The sequence below is a fragment of the Anas acuta genome, chromosome 22, assembly GCF_963932015.1.
Source record: "Anas acuta chromosome 22, bAnaAcu1.1, whole genome shotgun sequence".
NCBI classification, from domain to species: Eukaryota; Metazoa; Chordata; class Aves; order Anseriformes; family Anatidae; genus Anas; species Anas acuta.
In genome coordinates, this window is record NC_089000.1 from 6,799,349 (window position 1) to 6,822,355 (window position 23,007).

A 23,007-nucleotide genomic window follows, 5' to 3' on the forward strand; every position below is an offset into this window, starting at 1 on the left:
GCCCCCGGCGCAGCCCTGGCCGCGCTCCCCGTGTAACGGCACAGCGGCTCCACCGAGCCGAGTGCTGGGCTCATTTCTGTTCTCCTGCTCCGCTCTTCAAAGACATTTGTTCCCATAAAGGCCTCCCGCTGAACGCCGCTTTGTTCTCTCCCAGCTTTGTAGGACAACAACAAATGCCTGGCACCGGTTAATAAGAATTATGCGAGTTCTCATCTGGCCATCACTCTGGGCATAATAACAGGTTGCAAAGGAATGCGCCGTGAATACAACAGTCTGGAGCCGAGAAGGTTTTTTTGTTGCTTGTGGTGGTTTTATTTTTTATTTTTTATTTTTTTTTAAGCCAGGGCAGGTTCCCTGACAGCCAGCTGTAACACAAATGATCTGCACGGCACAGGAATGAACCCCGGGGCAGAGGCAGCAGCCTGGGGATGTCGGCTAGGTGAAGAAAAGAGCAGATCAGGGCTTAGACTTTCTAAACAGCCCTAAACGTCACCCCTCCAAGTCATCCTACAAGAGCGCAGCCTCCTGCGCGGGACTCCCCATGCATCAGGGGATGGCAGCACGTTGCGTTATACATCACGGGAGGCTGTTATGCTGATGATGTATGGCACAACCCCAGCCCCAAGCACTGTCGCTCGTGATGTATTGTAGAGCAGGAACAGATCTGTGCTAAAATACATCAGCATGAATTAGTGCGCGCAGCCGGCTCCTTGTTGAGCGGGAGAAGCCACACGTGCAGCCGGGCACGCCTGCAGCACTGGTGCCAAACCAGCACCAACACCCATGGAAGGGAGGGGAGGAACATGAAATAATCAGTGGAGAAGCTGGATCTTACAATCACTTACTGTTTTTTTTTTGTTTGTTTGTTTTTTTTTTTTTTTTTTTTTTTTTTTTTTTATGGAGAAAACGATAATCAATGGACTGAGACAGCCACTGCCGCTCGCAGACTGAGACCAAAGGGCTCCTACAAAGACCACTCCTTTTGTTATTGCTGTTGGTGGACACGCTTGGTAAGAGAAGAGGAGGGAACACTTGTAATGCATATTTCAATTTTGTCTGAAAACTTTCATGATTATCATTTCAATTAAAATTGCTCTTTGAAGCAGTTTGTCTTCAGGCTCAGCCACATGAATCTCTGCTCTCATGAACATGGGAAGCTTGGAAAATAAAAATGACCCTATTTTATCCAGATATTTTTTTTTTTTCTCCCCTCTTTGCACCCTGTGTGATTCCATCCCAGTTCTCTTGTCAGGGCACGTTCAAAGCACCCTGCTTGGGCAGAGGGGGCAGACAGAGAGCAAAGGGTCTGTCTGGCTAATTACGGACCACTTAACCTGCCCCAGACAGCCCAGAGGCACGCAGCCGGGGAGTCAATAGGTGCTGCTTGTTCATGCAAGAGGGAGCCTGGCCCCACACTGGAGCAGGTCAGCAGGTGCTGGGGTTTGGGGTGAAGGCCCAGGCATGCCGTGCTCAGCAGCAGAAGCACCGCAGGCACGAGAGCAGAGCGCGATGGCTCACCAGCAGCAAGCGCGTGGCTGTCGTGGCGTTTGCTAAGGCCATTAGTGCCAGCAAATTAAGGCTGTTATTGTCAATTTACATGACAGCATGAGTGGCTTGTGTTCTCAAAAACAGCAATATTTTGGCAGGAGAAAGAAAACACGCTGTAGAAGTTCGGCTCTAGCAGCACGTGGCAGCAGCGCTAAGAGCGATGCAAAGTGGCCCAAGAGAAAATGCAGCTGGTGCTGGGCAGGGAAACGCACACCTGGTCCAGCTGCAGCCCCCACGACATCCCGATGGAGGGCATAGCCCCATCACCTTCCATCTTACAGAGCAATAAAATTAAGGGTTAGGTCCAATAATGCCCTTTTGGACAGCGCTCCAGCCTGCAATGGGTTATCCATACGTGGGTGGGATGTGAGGAACCTTCCACATCCATCGCCTACCTCTGCCTGGCAATCCTGGGACAACCTCTGAATATACATGAGCTGGAGATTATTCAACATTTCCATAAAACAAACTATGTTCAACACTAATTTATGGATATACTGAATTATCTAACACAAATGTAAATAGGATATGAAAAGAGATATCAAGAAGAGGAACCTACAATCAAGCCAGCCTTCTTGATGGGGATGCGGGAAGAAGGGATGTGAAAAAGGAGCCCAGTAATTTATGCATACGTGTGTCCCGCTCTGTCCTCAGGAACGTGAATACCACTAACTGCCGACTGTCCTTGATAACTGCTTGCAATGTCATCTTTTTAATGAAAATTAAGTGCTTTGGTTGTACTAAATAGAAGCTGTGCGGACATGTTTAATTGCAGCACTGGGAGATGGCAACCTCATTTGAAAGGAAGCAAGTCCTCGGAGGATTCAGCATGGACTCTTCAGAAACAACAGACACCATGAACTTATAAGGACTAAAAATATTTTCCTCGCATCTGTGCGAGCCATTTCATTTCCTCTTCATTTTCTCTCATTTTCTTTGTCTCCAGCTTTAAATGATCTGATGCATTTTAATTACAGCCACATCTGCCTGCCCCTGCGCCGTCCCAGGCGACCCATGCGCAGCGGCCAGGCCAGCGGGCAGGGAGGGAGCCTGGTGATGCTGGGGGCACCCCAATTCAGCGGGCACCCACCAGCCTGGTTGCAGCTCACCCTGATGGCTCTTCCCCAGGCGGAGTGAGCAGCACCACTGGGATCACGGGAATGCTGCTCCGGAAGGCAGCGATGATCCATGCGCAGCAGCAGACACACACCTATCCAGCTTTCCTTTGGTGCTGTGTATATATTAACTCCTGTTCATGTCAGCAGGGGTGGCCCCCAGCCCCCCCAGCCTCGCAGGGACTGGATTTGCCTGCACGCATCCCACTGAGCTTCCCTGGATGGCTTTTCCCAGCTGGGGACAACGGGTGGGACTCATGCTGGCTTTTCCATTTTGGCCATCAGTTAAGAAAAGCCCGTGCAAATCCAGTTTTCAGAAGTCATGTATTCCACTTCTGAGATATTATGCTGTTTTTCATTCTGATCTTAAAAAAAAAGCCATCCTCGCATTCAAGCTAAAAGCAAATCCCTTGCAAGATTAGGTTAGCCTAGAAAAACCGAGCACATAAGCAATTACACATCATTTCTGAGGTGTTTTGTCTGCTCGCATAAGGAAATCAAAATCCCCAATCAACAATTCATGGGAAGAAGCAGCTCCAACACAAGAACAAAATGCGTGTTGTGTCCTTTCTTTAATCAAGTTAATGGTCATCATTTCACATGCTAATGTCTCCTTGGTGGTCCATCAGCTCCGTACAGCTGCAGTAGTGTTTGATCTGGTGCAGTTTACCTAAGAGACCCAATTACGAGCTTTCCTCCAAGCAGGCTGACTCTGAAACATGGCAAATAAACCCCAACTGCCAACTGCTGCGTCCACAGCAAAGTTTTCCTCTGACATCACAGATGGCAGGTGAATAATTGCGAGACTTTGGGTAAAGAAACCAAACAGCAGAGTGGTTTCTGTCCCACTTTGTTTGGTTCCCTAAGAGGGCTTGGAAACCAGCAGGAGGGCACGGAGGTGCTCTGGGGGCCCTGGGACAGGGATGACCATGATCCTGGGGTTGCTTCCCACTGGGGAGCTGGTGCCTGCTCTCCCCTGCCCACCTGGCACCACCTTCCTTCCTTGCTCCCATGCATGCAAAATGCATTGTCATTGGCATTGCCATCTAGTGGCAATCACTCACAGCTGCCTTTTATCCTCCATTTTCTTACACATCCAACAGTAAACCAATAACAAAATAACCCAAATTAATTTTTTTGATGTTTGTTCTCGTGACCTTTGCATCAGTCTGCTGGGGGCACCACGTCTGGTGTGTCTGCAACAGAAGGTGCTAACCAAAGGCAAAGCCAAGATCTGATCAGTTTAAAAAAAAAAAAAAAAAAGAAAAAAGAAAAAAAGGTACAGTGGTAGCTTGGGCTTGTTTCCAAAAGCTCCATTCCCACTTTGCCCCAGTGGAGAGGCAACTGCCCTCCCATATGAAACCCTGACTACCACAGCTGCAAACGGCAGAGTCAATTTTCTCCTGTATTATCCAGGCAATGAGCAAAACATGCACAAGGGTACAGAATATGTGAAGGTTACAGTGTGAACAGCAGCAGAAATCCTGGGCAGTCTGTGGCGATGCCATTTTTGTTGCAAACACGAGGAATTTGTGCAGCCCTCGGCTGCCTGCAGCTCCAGCCCTGGGCATCCTCAGCAAGAGTCGGGAGCATCACCTGGACAGTCAGCACCCATTGGGAGTGTGAGCCCAGTAGCACGGCCAGCATCTTGGTGGGGTGGGGGCAGAGCGTGGCGGTGCTCCTGGACAGGGTGCCCAAGACCAGCAGGAGCAGGAGCTGGACGCAGCACCCATGTGAGGGCTGCAACAACGCCCCTCCGACAGCCGCTCACCATCTCCAGTGGCTGCCAGATAAGGGGTCGCCAGGGAAAAGCCAAACCGGAAAGATAAGAGAGCTTATTCCATCCAATTATTGAGCAGATAAGGCAGCAGAGGCGAGCCTGGCTCTCCTAATCCATCCCCATGAGCCGCAGAGGGTCGGCCTCTTCTGAACAAACCGTCCCCACGTGGCTGCTGCGGCACTCGTCATGGGCTGGGCAATTCAGACCTCCCACCGACTGATTTTTGAGAACTGTAATTATGGATGGCTAACCCTAAGCTTATGATTCAGTGGATACATCTGCCTTTAAGACGAACCGGCAGAGAGTTCAAGAGGAGATCACCCAGCAGGAGCGTGTGCTCGGTGCAGCACTACCCCAGGGCATGGGGAGCCTGGTGGGGGCTCCTGGAGCCCCCATTGCCTCTCCTCACTGCCAGCCCCAGCCTCCTGCTGCAGGGAGGCAGAGCCTGGCCATCCCGCTGAGCCCCCTGCCAGAGACTTTATCGGCCTGGGACCACCCTCACCCATATTTCTTGTGAAATACGAGCTTGGCATTTCTCACAACCTTTGCACAAAGGTTAGGAGAGAGCTTGAAGGGACCTGCCCGATGATTCAAAGTTGGGATGCGCTGTCAGCGGGGAAGACAGAGCGCTCCCCTGGGAGCAGTGGTTTGCCCACAGCTTCGAGGGCTGGCACGGAGAGGGAACGGAGCAGCACAGACCCCAAGGTCGCTCCCTGCAGGGCTCATCCTGCCACGGGGAGGAGAAGAGCTTGGTCAGGGGGCTGCGGAGAGCACCGGTGTCACCTGGTGATCACCCCCCTGGGAGTGCCGGTGTTTGTAGCACCAGGTCTGAGCCCTAACACCACACACAGCCCGGGCAGCTTACTCCAGGTCCCCACCACCCCACCGGGAGCCGTGCATCTGCAGCTGGCCGTGCGCACGGGACTGACGCTGGCTATGGAGGTGGTGCCGCACGCACCGCCTGCCACTGCGCAGGCTCGGGTTTGAGCAGGACAGAGATTCATGCTTTGGGGAAACTTCCTCAGATTTTTAATTATCACAGGCAATTAAGACTTTAATTCTGCCAGGCTCCAGCTGCCGCAGCTGGCAGAGCTCCAGCGGGCTGGCCGTCGGCTCCGAAGCCTGCGCAGGATGCTGGGCACAGAGCAGGAGCCCTGGGACAGGAGCTGGCCACCGAAGCCACCGATGGAGATTGGGGCTGCTGGCATGAGGACAGGCACACCATGGTCTTATCTATGCACCAGGCCTGCTGCCCCTGCCTATTTGCACCATCCCCACGGGACAAACATGTGCCAGGCAGAGGAAGCAGGACGGTGAGCGGTGTGGAGGAAAAAAGAGGCTGAGGTGCCGGGTGTGGAGGAGGAATGCTGTGCTCTGGGTCTGGTTTTGCTTTTCCAGTCTCCCCCCTAAGGGAGGAAGAGCAAACAGCTGGGAACAGAGCTCTGGGGGGGATCCCTGCACCCGCAGCACTGACCCCAGGGAGCACCCACATGCACAGAGGTTGGGAGGGCTGGAAATGGTTGATTCTGCCTCAAAGAGCCAGGTGCTCTGTGGAAGGCAGAAGGATGAGGAGGGGAAATGAGTGGCATTAAAAATAGATCAAGGTGACGAGGTGAGAGAGGCGGCTGGGGAGGCAGAGCCCAAGAGAAGAGCAAGAAGCGCCTGGATGACGAGCAGGTAGTGCAGGAGGGAAGCCTCGAGCCAGGCGAGGACGGACAGACAGAACCAGGGAAACTCGGCCCAGGAGGCCCCGGCCACCCCACAAAGCCCCTGGGTGGCCACAGAGAGAGCCAGGCTGTGCCAGGGATGTGAGGCACGGACCCAGCAGCGCGGAGCTGGGCCCTTAATAGACAAAAAGCATAATAAAGTAACCCAAGTCCCACCGCGATATCCTTTCTCTTTTCACAATGAAAACCTCTTTCATAGCTGATCTAGTTCAAGTTAATACAGTTGTAATACACACGCGTGAGAATGTGTCTCTCTACTTCTGCCTTACGCCTTATCACATATAAATATCACCACAAAAAACAGAGGAAGCATGAGCTCTGCCTCATCTGGCATCCCACAATGTAATTAGTTAGCACACATCAACTGAAGCCTGAAATATGGAATACAGAAATCAGAGGAGCTCACCCAGCGAAACGGAAAATGAGAAAGCCTCATCCAATGAAAGAGCTCTCTAAATATAACCATTGCTGCAAAATTATGTCAGAGAATAATTCATACTCAGAAATAGCTCTGAAACTTGGTGGAAGCATGAGCAGCTAAATAGAGCAAGCCACAAGGAACAATAAGGAAATTGCACAAACACGATGGATGTGTTACAGCAGAGTGTAGAAGCAACGATAAAAAGTACGCCAAAATAGTTCTTCTAAGCAGACCAGCAGTGCTGCTGCTCCCATTTGTACGGGGAGTGAGGAAAGCCTCGGAAAGAGGTGGGAAGTCCCCCCGCAGCCACCAACTTCTGCGCGGTTTGTCGGATTTGCTGGTGGAGAGCCAGACACCACAGAAAGAAATGCTACTAGCTCTGTATGCCCAAATTCTGTGCGTAGTCCTTCCTGTGCACGTTACTTGGACACATCCAGTCCTGGGGATATTAACTTTTTGCCTGAGCAGTCCTTGGCTATGGGACGTCTTAAAAAACCTCTTGTAACTAAATGAGTTGTCCAACTTCTCTATCGGAGCAAAAAAACTTTCATGAACACCACCTGAGTTCAGGAAGGTAAATCTGGTGACAGCTTGGAGCTGCCAGCTCTCCATGCTGCGGGCAGGTGCCCAACACGTCTCTGTCCCCTCTCCTGATTCCCTTCTGCACAGCCTCCTGCTCCCATTTCAGCAGCAGGGAGATGCAGAACAATGAGTTATCCTCTGCGGGGAGCAGGTTTGCGCAGGGGCTGACACCCAGGGCAGCTCCACCCGGCAGGGCTCACCTTCATTCCTTTGCTTCAGGGTTATTTCGGACACCGTCTTTAATTTAATTTGGTGCAATTGGATTTGATTAAGAGGTATTGATTGGGGGGAGGGGAGTTAAGGGGCTAAAATTGTGGCCATTTGTCAATAGCTGGGAGCTGGTGAAATCTCATCACTAATAAATCAGTGCCGGCACTACTCAATACCCAGCTACAGCGGTCCAGAGAAGCAGACAGCCTCCTTCCCCTCTGGCACCCAGTGACAGATTAATACCATTAAAAGTTGCAAGCAGTTCCAGCAAGGATCTGGAGAGAAGAGCCCCGGGGACGGAGAGTGGGAGATGGCCAGCACACAGCCAGGGTGCCCACAGGTGATGCTTGCTGCTCTGCTCTTGGACACATATGGGGCAAAATTCGTGTCCCTGCAGGGACTTGGAGAGAGTGGGGACCAACGTCAAAGGCTCTGACCACACAGCCCAGCTCCAGAGAAAAGCAGCAAACCTCTCCTGAAGTGCCTGTCATCCTCCTAACCAGCAAAGGCTACTTAACCTGGTGGAGGATGCTGCAGCAGGTCCCAAAGCAGTGGCACAGAGGAGAGCTCTCGTGCCCGGGCTGCAGGGCAGAGCTCATCGGGTGAGGCACTGCTGCAGTGCAGGCTCCTGCTCTGACAGCACAGCACACGACTGCTGCTTTGGTTTAGGCGCCCTGTCCATGGGCAGCGTCTCCAACAGCCGTGACATATAGAAAAATTACAGAGCAACACTTATTAGCTCTCCAGCAGCATATTGACACAACTCGAATGGAAAATGGGGTCTAAAATGAGTAGACTTAACACTTCTGATGTATTTGTATTATTTTCAGCACGCTATCATAACTCCCAGAATGGGGATGTCAAATGGCTCCTTCTAAGCATTTTGTATGTCTTTAAAAATGAAATGGGCTGCGCTGATGCCTTCAGATGTCTAATAGGTTGATACAAGTGTAAAAGTGCCACTTCATGCTTTGAGATGCAGCTAGAGTAAATCAATCCTATTTTTCCTGCTTATAAACTGCAGATATTTTGTCAAGGCTACTCCTGCTCTTTGCGATCAAGGGAAGACGATGTGACACCCTTCGGGGCTGCTGGTGAAGCTGAACCTTGCTGGGTCTTGTGGCCCAGCCCAGCTGCTCGTACCCAGCAGAGGATGTGCAAGGAGGGCAGGGGGGCAGTGCTCATCACCCAGGTCTGGCTTGTGGGGTTCTCTGGAGACCTCCTCAGTGCCCGTTCCTGCTATGGGTTTTTGTAGTGCCCAGGAGGAGCTGTTTTAAGTCCCTTGTAAGAGCTTAGATGGAGCCAGGGGAAGCTTGACAGGTTGGCCTGGTATTAATAAAAATGATCTATGATAATAAAAGGGGAGGAAAAAGACCACTAACTTACAAGCAGCAGTACCTGAAAGGCTTGAAACAGAAGGCAATGAACAGCTCCACCGTACCGCACGATGCGTGGCCACTGCCATGTGTGGAGAAAAACTCTCCATGCTCAAAATCTTTTAAAGATAGTTAAAACCAGCAGTAACCACCAACCAAACAAACATGCGACATCTCCAGGAGCCGTGGCAAGCTCTGCAAAGAGGGGGACAGGCACTGCTCCAAGCTGGAGCCTCCTGGAGGGGGAAACTCCCTGGTCCCCCGGGCTGCTGAAGGGCTCCTGGTAACAGTGCCACCAGTGCAAGGACCCAGCCCGGGGCAGGGACCAGCAAACACACTGCCGAGGGGTGTGCGAGGACACATCCCCTCATTAACTCCTGGAAGCCGGTGCCTGGATGCTAATCTGTGGTGACATAAGTCTTCGTGACTAATGCGGTCGTAATCAAAATGGACCATAATCATTACGGCAGTAAAGTGATCCTTGCATTTTCCTATTACTAATCTTCAGCTTCTCCTTGTGACCTTTACTTTAAACTGTTTCAATATAAATAATGCACTTCTGTGAATATATTTTTCTGATTATTTCCCAAAGCTCTGATTCTCCATGTGTGACAGTCCCTGAAGTGGTAATTTGTTCTCTTTCCTGGTAATTGCAATTTTAGAAATAGCTTTCTCAAATGCTCACAGCCTGATATCTTTTTCAAAGATATTTCCTTCTTTCTCCCCTTTGTGATGAACTCGGTGCCCGTGGTGGGCACCCCCCATCCCCTAGAGCGAGGGGCTCCTGCTGCCCCAGCAGACCCCCCCTTCCACGGGGCAGTCTCCCAATGGTTTCAATTTTACTCCTATTTATGCCGGTTGTAGCAGATTCCGCTATGCAGGCAGGAAGGGAAGCACGCTGTTACAGGATAATGGTACCTATTTTCCCTTCACGTAGCGATACGCAGAGGGAAAGTAACCCAGCCAAGGAGATGTCGGTGGGGAAACGCAGAGACTTGCACTTACAAGCGGCTAATCCCAGTGATGCTCAGCCAAACACACACACGGCTGTTCATAAGTTAATAAAGTGATTGCTCCCACGTCTGGTAAATCGCTCTGGGGCTCTGGATGCAGGCAGGGCCTGGCAGTGCCAAGGGGAAGCAGAACATCCCAGGGGCAACCCCCCCAAAAAACACAGCCCCAGGCTGGGCATCGCAGCTCATCCGGTGCAGGCAGCAGCAATTCTCCACCTGGGGGGACTGGGGGGGTCCAAGGTGGGCTCCTCTCCAGCCATGCCACAGCCCCTGGCTCTGACCTTTCGTAGCCAGTTTGGAGAAATTGTTGGTGATTAATTTAAGCTGAAGGTTAAGAGCCAACATAAGCTAGAAAGTCAATGACTAATCTATTAAGCTCCCCAGTAACTTAATTTACATGTTTTTAATGATTACTTCCTACCTGGGCACTCTGAAAACTAATTGGACTTGAATCGTTAAGTGCATTCAGAGGTGGACTCAAATTAATAAGTACCACTCATGTCTGCTTTTAGCTGCAAAAGAAAATCAACTTTGGTTCTTGGGCTGCCAGAATGCCTCATTGCTATGCAAATGTCGCAGCCTCTTCTCCATTCAAGGGGTATCTGCTCTCTAATAACAAGGATGCATTAGCCCAGGGAGCCAGCCTTTGCTGTACCCACTGCCATTTAGGAATTAAAATCCCAATTAAGGGCTTGATGCACTTCTTGAAAATTGACTTTTTTCATCTATTGTGGAAAAAAAAAAAATAAATCTGCTCAGGACTTTAGATGGGGAGCAGGCCAGACATCACCCTGGTATTTCCAGGCAGGCAAGGGCTGGACAAGGCTGGCCTGGTATTTCTGTACTGCTGAGCAGCTCCCACCCCTTCTCCTCCTCAGTTTAATTGCAGGTGGTCAGGGCAGGTCCCATCTCCTCCCTGCTCCCTCAGTTTGTGGCTCCTTCCACCCACAGCTGGTGCCCCAGGCATGGATCAGTGCCCCAGCACCACCAGGGGCTGCAGGGCACCCGGTGGGAGCCCACCTGCTCTCCCTGTTCCTGAGAATAAAATTAATGCTTCTGATCAAAAGGCACCGTGGCGTGGCTGGCAGGCAGAGCCCTGTACCTCTGTGCGTGCCTTCAGAAAGCCCAGGCAACGTGCACTGGCAGGGACAGCAAAGCCTTTTCCTGAGAGGTAATTGCTGATGACTCGCAATTAGAAGAAGCCACACTCAGCTCGGTTTTCAGCACCTCTAAGTCTATTAGAGATAGGCAAGTGATAACAAGCACACATCTCAGGCTCAAAGCGAGCACGACTTGGACAAGCCAGTGTGCAGATCACCCCTGAGGGTGCTGCTAATTCCCAGGGGGAGGCAGGAGCTGCCAGCCTGTGCTGCTGGGAGAGGCTGCAGCACCCTCATGCTCGAGGTGCCCAAAATCTGCACGGCAAGCAACCAAGATGCCTCCTCCTTCTGTACGCAAGGCAAAGCTCTTGCTCTGCGTAAAGAATCTGGTGATAAAGAAGATGTGGCTGGAATGAGAAGCACCTACTTTAGAGTTAACATGAAAGCCCTTTTAATATAATCTAATGGCAAAAGGCAAAATGAGGTTTAGAGATGCAGCGCTGGCTCTCTACTTAAGGAGAGGATGAACACTTGTATTGGATCAATCCACATAAGGATGAAAAAAAAAAATCAGTGTGGTATTTATTTCCCTAAGAAGTCTGGCATCTTTGCTGGAGCTGTGGGAAGTGAAATGAATTCATTCCGCATCGGATGCGTACAGCTGTCCTCTTCACAGCAAGCGCTCATGACTCCCAAGCAAGGACGCTCGTTAGAGACGAGCAGGAGCCTAAACAGTGGGATTTGGGGCTGTTGGGCCTGGTGAGCGACGGAGCGAGCTCTCCCTCTGCAAACACACACGGGGGGATGGCAGATCCCGCACAGACAGCCTGCCAGAACACCCCAGGCCAAATCCCCTGAGTTCCCAAGCTTACAGGAGGGCTGGTGCAAGGAAAAAGGTGCCAAAGGGTGTGAGTGATGGGCTTCTGCGACCTGCTGCCCTGACACACACAAGATCTGTGCCCAGCAGTGATGCCCAGCACCACTGAGCTGCAGGCACCGCTCCCTGCCCAGCACCCAGCCCGAATTGCTTGCTTGAACCAGGCGGGCGACCAGCTAGCAGCTCGCAGGCTTCACGAGTTAATCATAATGAAATTGAGAATTTCACAGTTTGCCATCAATTAATAGCTGAGCAAACAGAACGCAGTGGTTATATTGGGGAAGATGTTTCCCCCTAAAGAACAGTTCTTTTAATGAGGCTTATAATAATACTCATTAATTTGTGTATGGCTGAATTTCCAGGTTCGCAAACAAGAAAGGCAATAGCTTTGCATTACGGTTGAGCCACACAAACAATAACTTCCCTCTTCGTTCCGAGCCTCAGGTGGGTCATTGAGAATTTATTTCACTGATTAAAAAAAAGTTCCCCAGAATAAATCCACAGCCCCAGTACGCCCAGGGCCTTTGCTGGGTCAGAGCAAAGGCGTCCCCTAACACCACCTCACTGCCTCTCCCCCGTGACATTTTTGACGTATTCAGAACTTTCTTTTTCTGCATCCCCCTGCAGCACTGAGCTTGCAGCCTTGTCATGCAGCAGGAAGGGGCAGCTCCTTCCCCTCCCCGTGCCCCCAGGTGAGGTCTCAGCTCACTGCCCGGGGGGGGGGGACACGCTGCTCCAGCCCATGCTCATCTCCTCCAGCTGCAGAGAGCAGCAGGATGAGGCTGACTCGAGCCTCCCCGGCTCTCCTCCAGCACAAATAATGTCTCTGACAGGAAGCTGAATTCCCTCGGCCCTCGCAGGATGGAGTGCTTCATTGTGGGTTTTTTCATTAGCTTACAATACAGGAGCTGTACAGATGCTGTCTGTTCCCCCCCAATAGCAAGCAAATTATGCACCTGGGCTAACAGCCAGCATACAGAGGATTTATGCTTTCCAGGGCCTTTTATTAACTTGACAACATATGGCTCTATCCAGAGATCTGCTCCCTCTCCCAGCCCCGGGCAGGGGCTCTCCCTATTGCTCCTGACCTGCCCATGGGGAGCACGCAGCCCCTTGGGGATGCTGGACACAGAAAGGTTTGGCTTAAAAGGGGCCCTTAAGGATTAATGAAACCACACCAAACAATTCCCATATTGAACACAGTTAAATTCCTTACATCACTTTTTTTTTTTCCTTCCCCCCTGCACAAATTCAAAGCAGTTTTAAAGCAGCGTTGCTGAGTATTTTGGAATCCCCGAGATATTTATCTTTCCTGCAGGTACCTGCACTCACACAGGTACACCAGAAAATGAGTTGACGCAGGACAAGTTTTGATTCCGGAGTTCTCCATGGAAACCTGCATTGAAGATGTATTTTTCATCATACTTGGGGCACATCCCTTCATTGACAATCACCAGCTTCTTATGTAACCGAACCCCAAAGAAAATCCTGTTGTTTTTTTTTTGCTTTCATATCTGATTTTTATTTCTTGCAGATGCCTGACATGAAAGCCTGTAACGGTCCCTTTGGACCTGGAGGCTGCACTAGCCTATGCATATTAGCCAACACTCGGAAAGCAGAGTCACAATTGATTTTTGTCTTTAAGATTCAGGCCGCAATTGATTTCTCAGACAGAAGCTTTGCATCTAATGAAATGCAGAGATGCTCTTAGAAATGCACTGCAGCTGGCAGCAGGGCTACGGGCAAGGCAAATTGCCCTCCTTTTTCAAGCTCTCAGCAACTCCCAGAGAAGACCCGAACGGCTGAGCTCCTGCAGGTGAAGGGGCTGGCAGGAGGTGGGAGCAGCTTCAGAGGCGGCAGCGTTGCCAGGAAAGACCTTGCCAAAACATTTTCATATCTCAATATGTGTGGGAGGAATGTCTAACAATGTTGAACTTAAACTGGCTGGAAAAGCATCACGCTGCTGCCTGGGTTTAGCTGTTCCTCTTCCCTCCCATGGCTGTAACACCGCTGGGTCGCGCTGAGCCAAGCTCCCCGGGGTAACTATGGGGAAGCTGGACCCCCGGCAGGGGGGTGTCACCCATGGCCAGGGCTTGTCCCCATCCTCCTGGCACCCGTGGGCCAGGAGCCCACCCAACACAGAGGTTATTTTGGTTGCAATGGGCAGAGCCAGATGGCACAGTGCAGAGCCCTCAGCCAGGACCTATAGGGGAAGCCATAGGGCTGTGCCTGCCACAGGCAGGGCTCTTGGCAGGAAACTCTTAAAACGCTCTCAGGAGGTGCAGCTGTGAAGAAAACCCACTTATTCCTGAGAGGAAGAAGCTTGACTGCCAGAAGCACTGCTCCTAATTAGACGGATGAGCGCTGCGTTGCTCCAAGTCAGCGTGGCAGAAGGGTACCGAGAGCTGATCCTCCCTTCCCTGCGCCTGAGAGCCCCTCACTGAGCACATTCCTTCAGTCACCAGCACAGAAAATAACTCAGCACCACACCAACATATGGCTGGGCACCACCTCCCCCTCTCCCCTCTGCACCCCCACATTTCTTCCCCATCGCTGTGCAGGACCCCCGGTACCTGGAAGCCCCAGGTGGGCAATGTGGGGTCCCACGGTGCTCCCTGTGCTGGGCAGCTGCCTGGCACACAAACCTCCTGCTCCATCACCAGACAAAGCTGCAAGAGGCTCAGGGCACCAGGGTCAGACCCCCCTCCCTATCTCAAAAGCCCCCCAGCCCTTTGCAGCAGCCTTTTATAGGCTGAGTGCCCCCAGCTGTGTGCCCCCACCTGCAGCTGGGGCCGGGATGGCCCAGCTCCTCCTTTCCTCCTAGACCCAGCCTTTGTGCTCCCCCCTGTAGCTGGCTTTCACATCCATCTCCACCACCATTTCCTAGCAGACTGGTATGTCAGCTACCACATATTTCCAGTTCCTGCAGCTTTGCTCTGGGAGCTTGGCCCCAAAGCACGGCTCTGCTGGGGCGGGTGTGGGAGAGGGAGAGCACCCGTGGTGGGCAGTGCTGGGGGCACCACGGGCTGTGTCAGCCACGTATCTGACATCCCATCCCAGGACCTCGGGTCTGGTTTTAGCAGACATTTACACACGCCGAGGCCCCCGGCTCTCAGGCATCCCCTGGTAGATGTGTGAAACTCGGGGTGTTTTCATAGCCGCACTTGCAAAAGTGCTGGAAATGCCATCAGGAAGTTTAAGCTGAGATTAGGAGCTGTCATTTATATATACATAAAATGCTCCAAATCGATAGAGGCAAGACCCAAATAAGCCTTGTGTAAGCTGAAGCACAACCATCCGCACAGCTGTGGCTGCGCTGCCTCCTCCTCTGCCTGGAGCCCAGCACGTGGTGAGGGCTGTCCCGTGCCTGCTGCCCCCCCTGCACCTCCTGCACCACCCCACGGACACTGACGGACCTTCTGCCACCTTCAGCCACCAGGAGCTGCTTTTCCCTTCGTGCACACAAGTGTTTTCCAAACTTTTCTGAAGTTGCTTCGTGCAGCGGCCAAGGAGCGATCTGTTTGCGCGCCCCAAGTGCTGGAGGAGTTTGTTTGCCGAAGCTCCTTAAAGTGTGGAGCGTGAGGATACAATGGCATTTGAGTATTGTTGAGTGCTTTCAAGAAGATTACACCCGCTGAAGTAGTAATTAATGTTTGTTTTATTATGTTCTGGGGAATGATCGGCCAACAAGATAATTCAAATAAAACAGAACATGTTCCGATTGAACACTATTTAAACGCTGATTCATTGCAAACTAGCCCGTGCAAAGGACTAATAATTAAGAGAAAAGGCACAAGCAGGAGTATACTCACCATTTGTCTGCCTTTTATGTCATTAAAATGATGGAAATTACAGCTTAATGAGTGGAAATTGGATGTGCTCTTGAGAGTTTTGTGTATCTTGTTTTCTTACCCGCTGCAGTTTCCAACCACACACCCCAGCACTTGCTCAGCCCCACGGTGAGTGCTCAGAGGATCAGACCCTGTGCCAGTGCACCCGGCCAGTCCTGGGGAGGTTTTGCTGGGCAGCTCTGCCTGCCAGGTTAATTCTTTGCTGATGTGTCATTAAGTTATATACAGGGAAATTACTGTGTCACATTATATGGTAAATAAACCTCAGCAGGGCTTGAAAGCCGAACATCCAGCACGCTGAAAAACATCCAGTTTTATCTTACAGCCCTGGTTTTTGGCAGGGCCCCCGCCCCTGCTCCTTCCAAACTGCACCGAGCTGATGTGGCACGGAGTCTGCAATGGGAAGGGCTGGGGTTCATGTTCCCAAGGCACAGCTGCCCTTTGCCATTGCTGCTGGATGGGGGGCAGCGGGGTGCAGCGAGACACTCACTGCTGGGCATTTTGCACCCTAACCAGAGAAAATACCTAGAGTGCAATGGAGAGGTGCAGGGTGGCCTCTCCATTGCTTTTCTTTGCCACGCTGCCGGCTGAGGCACCGCTATCCATTATGGCACAGCGGGACCTGCCACCACTTTTCATTCCTTTTTCTTTGCTGAATCTAAATTCCCCTAAATGGGGAGAGATAAATTCTATCTGTAACGGAGCGGGCAGGATGAACACGGCATAATACACCTGCTCTCCATATAAATTATCTGCTGCACAGGGACACTGGCAAAGGGAGGTGCATGACGTGTCAGTTAAATGACTAGAAGAAAATTGTCCTCCATCTGTTGAAATAAATTCCACCGCATTTATTTCTCGGAGTAACCGTACAGGGACGTAATGTGCTATTAAGCACAGGGAAGCAGCTGAAGGAGCCGGGGGCCGGCTCGGTGCCGGCACCCCCAGCGCAGGGGGGTCCCTCCGGCCGCGCAGACCCTCGCGGCCCCCGGCTCCTGCTCCGCACCCCCGGGCGCGGATTTTCCACAAGGTGGAGCCTGCGGGCAGCCGATGCGCAGCCGGCAGCGCCGGAGGAGGTGGATGCAGGGCCGGGGGGGGGGGCGGCTGTCAGCCTGTCCGGCTGTCCCGACGCGTGGTGGGCTGTCTGTCCATCTGTCCGTCCGTCTCCCAGGTGGTGCTTGGACAGCAGCGCAGAGCAGGCTGGCTGGCTGTCCATCTGGCTGTCTCCTGGGTGGTGCAAGGAGAGGGCTGGGAAGTGGCTGCTTTGCCTCGTCTCCCTTTGCGGTGTGAGCTCGCTGGGACCTGCTGCAGGCCCTTGTGGGTGCACATGTACATGTGTGTGCACGCGTGTGCGCGCATCCGTCAGCCACACAGATGAGCCACCCCCAGCCGGCCCTGATGGCTCAGCTGGGGATGGCTCAAGGGATGCTGCAAGCCAGTGCCAGACACAGCCCTTAACCACAGGCAACACCTCCCAGGATCAGGAGGCACCAGAGCCTGCCCAGCAGCACTCCTTGCTCAGGTTCAGCATGGACCCAAGGGGCTCTCAGCAGCAGAGCATCCTGCGAGCTCAGCCTAGGTCTTTGCTTGGCTGTGGTGCAGCCTTGTCCCCGTTTCACAGACATCAGGTGTGTGGCTGGTCAGGCGGAACCCAGAGGAACTGTCAGCCACAGCTTCTACCAGGGAAATTGGAGAAAATCTTTCATCCAGGAAGATATTCCAGAATTTCTACGAGTAAAAGTCTCCCAGATGTGTTTTGAGGAGAAAATCCATTTCAGGTGCTCGGCACAAGCTGGGGCGCAGTGCCCAGTGTTTCACCGGGCAGCCCCGCGAGCTGTGCTGGCAGCAGGGGCTCCTGCACGGGGTAAATTCATCTTTACGTGCTGATGGCTCGCTGCTTTGCTTGTTAATCCCCAGAGGTAGGTGTGAAAGCTGCATGGATTAAAACAAATGCCAGAGCCTGAAGAGAAATGTCAGGAGCTGGGGGGGCTCCGGCGGGAGCCTGCCCACGTGTCCCACCTCCGGAGGAAGCCTCTCACGCTTTACTTTAAGCTGGTTTGTTCCCATGCTGGAGATCAGCGGAAAAAAGGTTTGTGATCACTTCACCAGGACTTTCAGCCCCACAGTTGCTTGGCTTTATTTATTCTAAATCTCCCTTTTGCTAGAAAAACCTGAGCTCTGGGAAGCAGAGGGGAGGGAAGCACCGCTTACTGTAAGTGGCATGGGGAGAAAAATAGCATTGTGCTTCACATGATTTCCACATTATGCTAATGCACATCTGTTGAATGTCTTCTTCCCATTATGAATTCCAGCAGGTCCTTTCTAGTAAGTGGGAATTACTTCCATTCTCTGTGGTTTTTTTGTTTTTTAATTGCTCAATGTTTAGGAAAATCGAGCAGCTCGAAGGCACGGCTGAGGCTGCAGCCGCCGGTGATGCTCGGTGCAGGTGGGCACAGCCCTGTGGCTGCATCCAGGGGTGCTTGGGGCCAGTCCATGGGCTGGGCTACAAAAGCTGCCAAGTAAAAGGTCCTGGAGGTGCAGTGAGGCAAGAAGTTGGGGCTGGCAGCTCCTTCCCCTATGATTCCCAGCTCTTTCGGGGGACCCTGCGCGCCCTCACCACAAGTGCAGCTGGAAGGTAACTTGGCCTTTCCTGCCACAAACCTTCCCCAAACAACCACAGGCACAACCACCATGACAGAGCAGCAAGAACGAGGTGAGGAAGAGACGGATCAATAAAATGTTCAAGGAGTGAAGAAAAAAGGAAAAAATAATGAGCCCCATTTGTTTGCTTCCTCCACAGGTCACCTTAAAGGCACAGCGACAGGAGGAAAACATCAAATAACTGATTAAAAAGAAATAGAGGCAGATAATGTGGCTAAGCAGGCAGAAAGCCACGTGTCTCACCTCTACGAATCCAGGATAACCACCGTAACTCCGGCCTTTGGCTCCGCTGGAAAATTTCAATGTGCTGGTAAGTGAGAGGGGGCAGCAGGGAGATGGCGTTAGCAGAAAGACGAGTTTGTAATTGCCAGGGAGCTGCAATTAAGCTCCTGGGAAAACCTTCCTGGGTTGCAAAGTCGGGGTGTGCCAAGCACAGACGTGGCCTTAAGGACCCTGCAAGAGGGTGCCGAATGTGCTGGGGTGGGCGCGCAGATCCCAACAGCCACACGCCCAGAGCTGGCTCTGAATGTGGTAGGAGGTCGGAGGGAATCGCTGAGGATCTGGTTTGCACCTGATTTTGGGGGGAGGCAGGTGACAGGGAACACGAGCAGGGTGCTGAGTGTCTGCGTCGGCAGCCAGCCCGGTGAGAGCCAGCTCGGCTGGGACCAGCAGCACTGCCCCAGAGGGTGGCAATGAGAGCAGGGGAGGGAGCCCAGGCTGGGTTTCTTCTAATTCACACAGAGGGTGAGCCTGAAAAAACCTCAAATCCAAGGTTCTCCAAACCCATCTGAGACCTAATAATGTACGTGACAGCTGTGTGAGTGCGCTTAATGCTCACCCTGCAGGCTGAAATGGGATTTGGCTGGTGACCGTCTGCATGTGGGGAGGCTGAGAGCCTTTAAAGAGCATGAGGCTAGCACAATGGTTCAAAATTAAAAGTTCCTGTTAATTAAAACTAAGAAGCCAATAATCCCATGCAGCACGTGGCGTGGGATGGCGAGGGCAGGCACGGCAGCACCGCTCCTCTGCTGGCGCCGGCATCGCGGGACAGCAGCGGTTCATTAAAGTCAATATAAATGGAAAGAGGATTTGGACACACAGAGGCGACAGATAAGCAGCGACAGGGAATACGGAAACATGGCCTACTTTTGTCAGCCTGGGGAAATCAGTGCAATGGTATTAGAGAGGCAGAAAGACCGCTTTGATACGGGACACTTTTGACACCCACGCCGGGATCAGCCAGGAAAGGCGGTGCCTGCCCCTCGAGCGCTGGGCTCTGGCCACAAGAACCCTCTTGCCATGGCAGAATTGTGGGGCTGAATTTCAAGCCTTGACCTTTGCTTCCAAAAGCCTCCAGAGAAGACAGGGCTCCTACCAGAAGCACAGGCAAGGCATGCAGGGGGTGTCTGCACCTCTGTCCCTGCAATCCCTCAGCCAGGGCCGTGAGAGCTCTCCAGTTCCCATAGAACCGAGCCAGGAGCTTCAGCTGCCCTCGCGTCATCAGGGGGAAAGCCCTTAAACCTAAGCCTTGATTCTGAGCCTGGAAGAAGCAGACAATACAGATCTCTGTTGCTGCCACTGCTGCTGAACACACCACTGCCAGGCTTTGCATCCCAGCCCAGGGCTCCCCAGGTGGGACCTAACAGCGCGCGCCACCAGCAGAGCTGAGCCAGGGAGCTGATTTTCCTCTTTCACTCGTGGGAGGTTTTCAGCAGCTCACCTTCCTCCTCCTGCTTCACGACAGGGCTGTCGGTGCCAGGAGGCTGCCCAGCAGGTGCAATTTGTTCCCATCAGGGCCCCCGTGCCCACAGCAGCCCCTGCGCCTGCCCATCAGCCTGGCTCCGTGCTCGGTGCCGCGATGCTGCGGGTGCCAGCGGGGACAGGGATGGGGACCTGCTGCCAGCCTCCTCCCACCTGCCCCGACCCACTTTGTCCTGACCTTCTCTGCCGTGCTGTTGATGCACACACGACTTTATTTAGCAAACGCTTTCCGTGTGGTACTCACCTATTCTGGGACAAACGCCGCTCGCGCTGTGGTGATTAATGAGCAAGACGAAGACCTTCTCCCTGCCCCATCACCCTTGAAATCTGCTTGATTGCGCATACTAAACGAAAACAAATTTTAGAGATTATATTTTTTTTTTTTTAGTGTTCTTCAGGTAGGTCTGTGCTGAAGTCCCTGCTGTGATTACAGTCTCTGAGCCGGATGGGATTTGAGGAGAATTTTTATTTGAACAATAGGTCAAATGTGAATTCACCTTGCTCCAGACACAGGATATTAGCTCCAATTTTGGAGGCTTTTAGCCTTTTTAAAGAAGAGGAAAAGAAAGAAAATCCTCACTGTCTAATTACATTGGTTACAGGCAATCAGACTCTTAGTCATATTCTGATGGCTTTTATTTGACACTGATTGATTACACTCTAATAGCTGCCCCGAGCACTCTCCTGGGCTGTAAAGAAGTTTTGCATAACTACACCAAGTGCTGTGGGCAGGAGGCTGCTGCTGCTGGACGATCCCCACCGCCTCCTCCAGGAGTCCAGCTCTCTCCATGTCAATCCCTTCTGCACGCCCCAGGTCCTGGAGCACCCCGTGGGGTGCATGGGGTCGGATCCAGCTAAGGGACACCCCACGGCACCGGCTGGTGCTTCTCACAGTGCCGGGGCCCCCATGGAGCTGCAGCAGGACCGGGGCTCTGGCAGCACCCTGGGGTGAAGGTGCCCTCCGGCAGCTCCCTGGGGGGAGCCAGGTTTTGGACCCAACCTTCCACACCGCAGCTGCTGGCACAGAACAGCAGCGAGCAAGCACAGCCATTGATTCCTGGCCAGCGACTCCGCTCCCCCATGCGTTCAGCACCGCTTTGGAAATTATCTCTCTGAAGCTTCCCTGTGCTAATGGGATGCAGGGCGGTCGGACACGCTCGCTCCCCTATCTACAAGGTTCTGACAAATATGAGATCAGGCACTTGGGAATCTCATTCAAAGAGCATCAGCTGAGACCCGGGAACGTATTAAACGAAACAAAGCGCAATTAGACGGAGCCTCTCTGTGATCTGCTGCTGTAGCACTGCCGCCTTGCCTGCGGTCGTAGTTTCCCTGTGGTGGGGACTCTGGGGCTGTGTTCCTAGCACGGAGATCTGGCATTGGAGAGCTCCACTCGGGCCTGAGTTTGAAAGAGAAGGAGAGCAAAGCACAGCTTTGAATATTTTCTAACATCTTTTCTAACACCACAACACTCGTATAACCGATACTGGAACAATACTCTGAAGGAGAAGTCTGATGCAGCCGATAACAACAGATTTGTATTTCTGAGATAGGAAAGTGTATCTGTTTGGAACACAGAGGCTGAATATATCGCTGTAGGAACACATTACGTTGACAGCTCGGAGGCTCTGCGGCTGCTCACAGCGCACCCGGAGCTCAGCAGCACGGCACCGAGGCTTCCTGCACTGCCCACCACGGTCACCATAAAGCCATTTTCTCCTTCACACAGGTTACAGTTCAAATGGCAATCGCCTCGCCACTAACTACAGCTGCTGGCTATGGGTTCGGCAGCGTGGGCAAGGGGCAAGCTGCAGCCGAGGATGGTGGCCTGCAGGAAATGTGAGCGCTGGGAGGGAGCACAGCATCACGGCACTGCTGGAAACGTCCCTTCTGCAGGATGTCACCCTCGGTGCTGAGCTAATCAACGCTCCCCTTCGGGAATCTGGCCAGGTCTTTTTAAAGTTTTTTATCTTATGGATCTGATCTGCCTTCTCTAAAAGTTTTTATTCTGCACTTTTCAAAGCAAAGTACATTTGCTAATCAGAGTGAACTGAATCACCATTGCTTAAAATGCCTTGAAAGGTGACAGCTTTAGTCCTCCAACTACGCTACCATTGCAGTCCGTGACCTTGCAGTGGAGGAACAGAAACATCAGGAGTCTGGGGATGGCTGGATGCACTGGCAAGGAGCACAGCTGACATCCAGCTAGAGAGACTTTAATAGACTGATAAGAAAAGCATCATAATATCCTCATATGAACATGATAAAGAATAAATCCTTCCTCTAGAATGTCAAATTTTCAGACCTGGGTCTTTCAAATGATCAACATAGATAAGCCTGATATTTTTTAGATAATTGCGTCTTTAAAATATGTATGTTTCGGTAGGATTCGAAGGAACCGGTAGGATTCGGTGCTGAATGAGCACTGCCAGTTTTATGGCAAAACACAGCCTGAATAATTTAGGGACTCAGGCGAGCCACTTTCATAGAGTAATTGAAATACAGAATATTGCACCTAAAATTCCTAGCTATGTGTTCTGGTGAATGGCTTTAAGCAGATAATCACTTCCTTTTGCAGGGAAAGTGCAGACAGGGTCAGGTTTGATATACTGTAAATCAGCGCGTTGGAAAGAGCAGCACCTTGTTTTTACTTAGTGTGCTGTTGCCAATTTGAAATTGATGTATTATTATCCTACAGTTTGCTGTTGTAGATGCTACTCTTCAGGGAATAAAGTATTCCCCTTGGCACTCAAACTTTAACATTAAAAGTAAACTGAAACAGCGTTGCCGTGCTGGGAACTGAAGACGAGGCGGAATAAAAGGCTTTTTTTTTCTCTTCTGAACACACAGTTAGCAACTGGCTAATATTAGCTCCTTGCAATAACTTATATTAAATGCATCATCCCGTGGTAAACATTGATTCAGGGACCTGATGTAATAGTCTGATACCAAGACCAGACACTGCCAGTCTGCCCTCGCTTATGT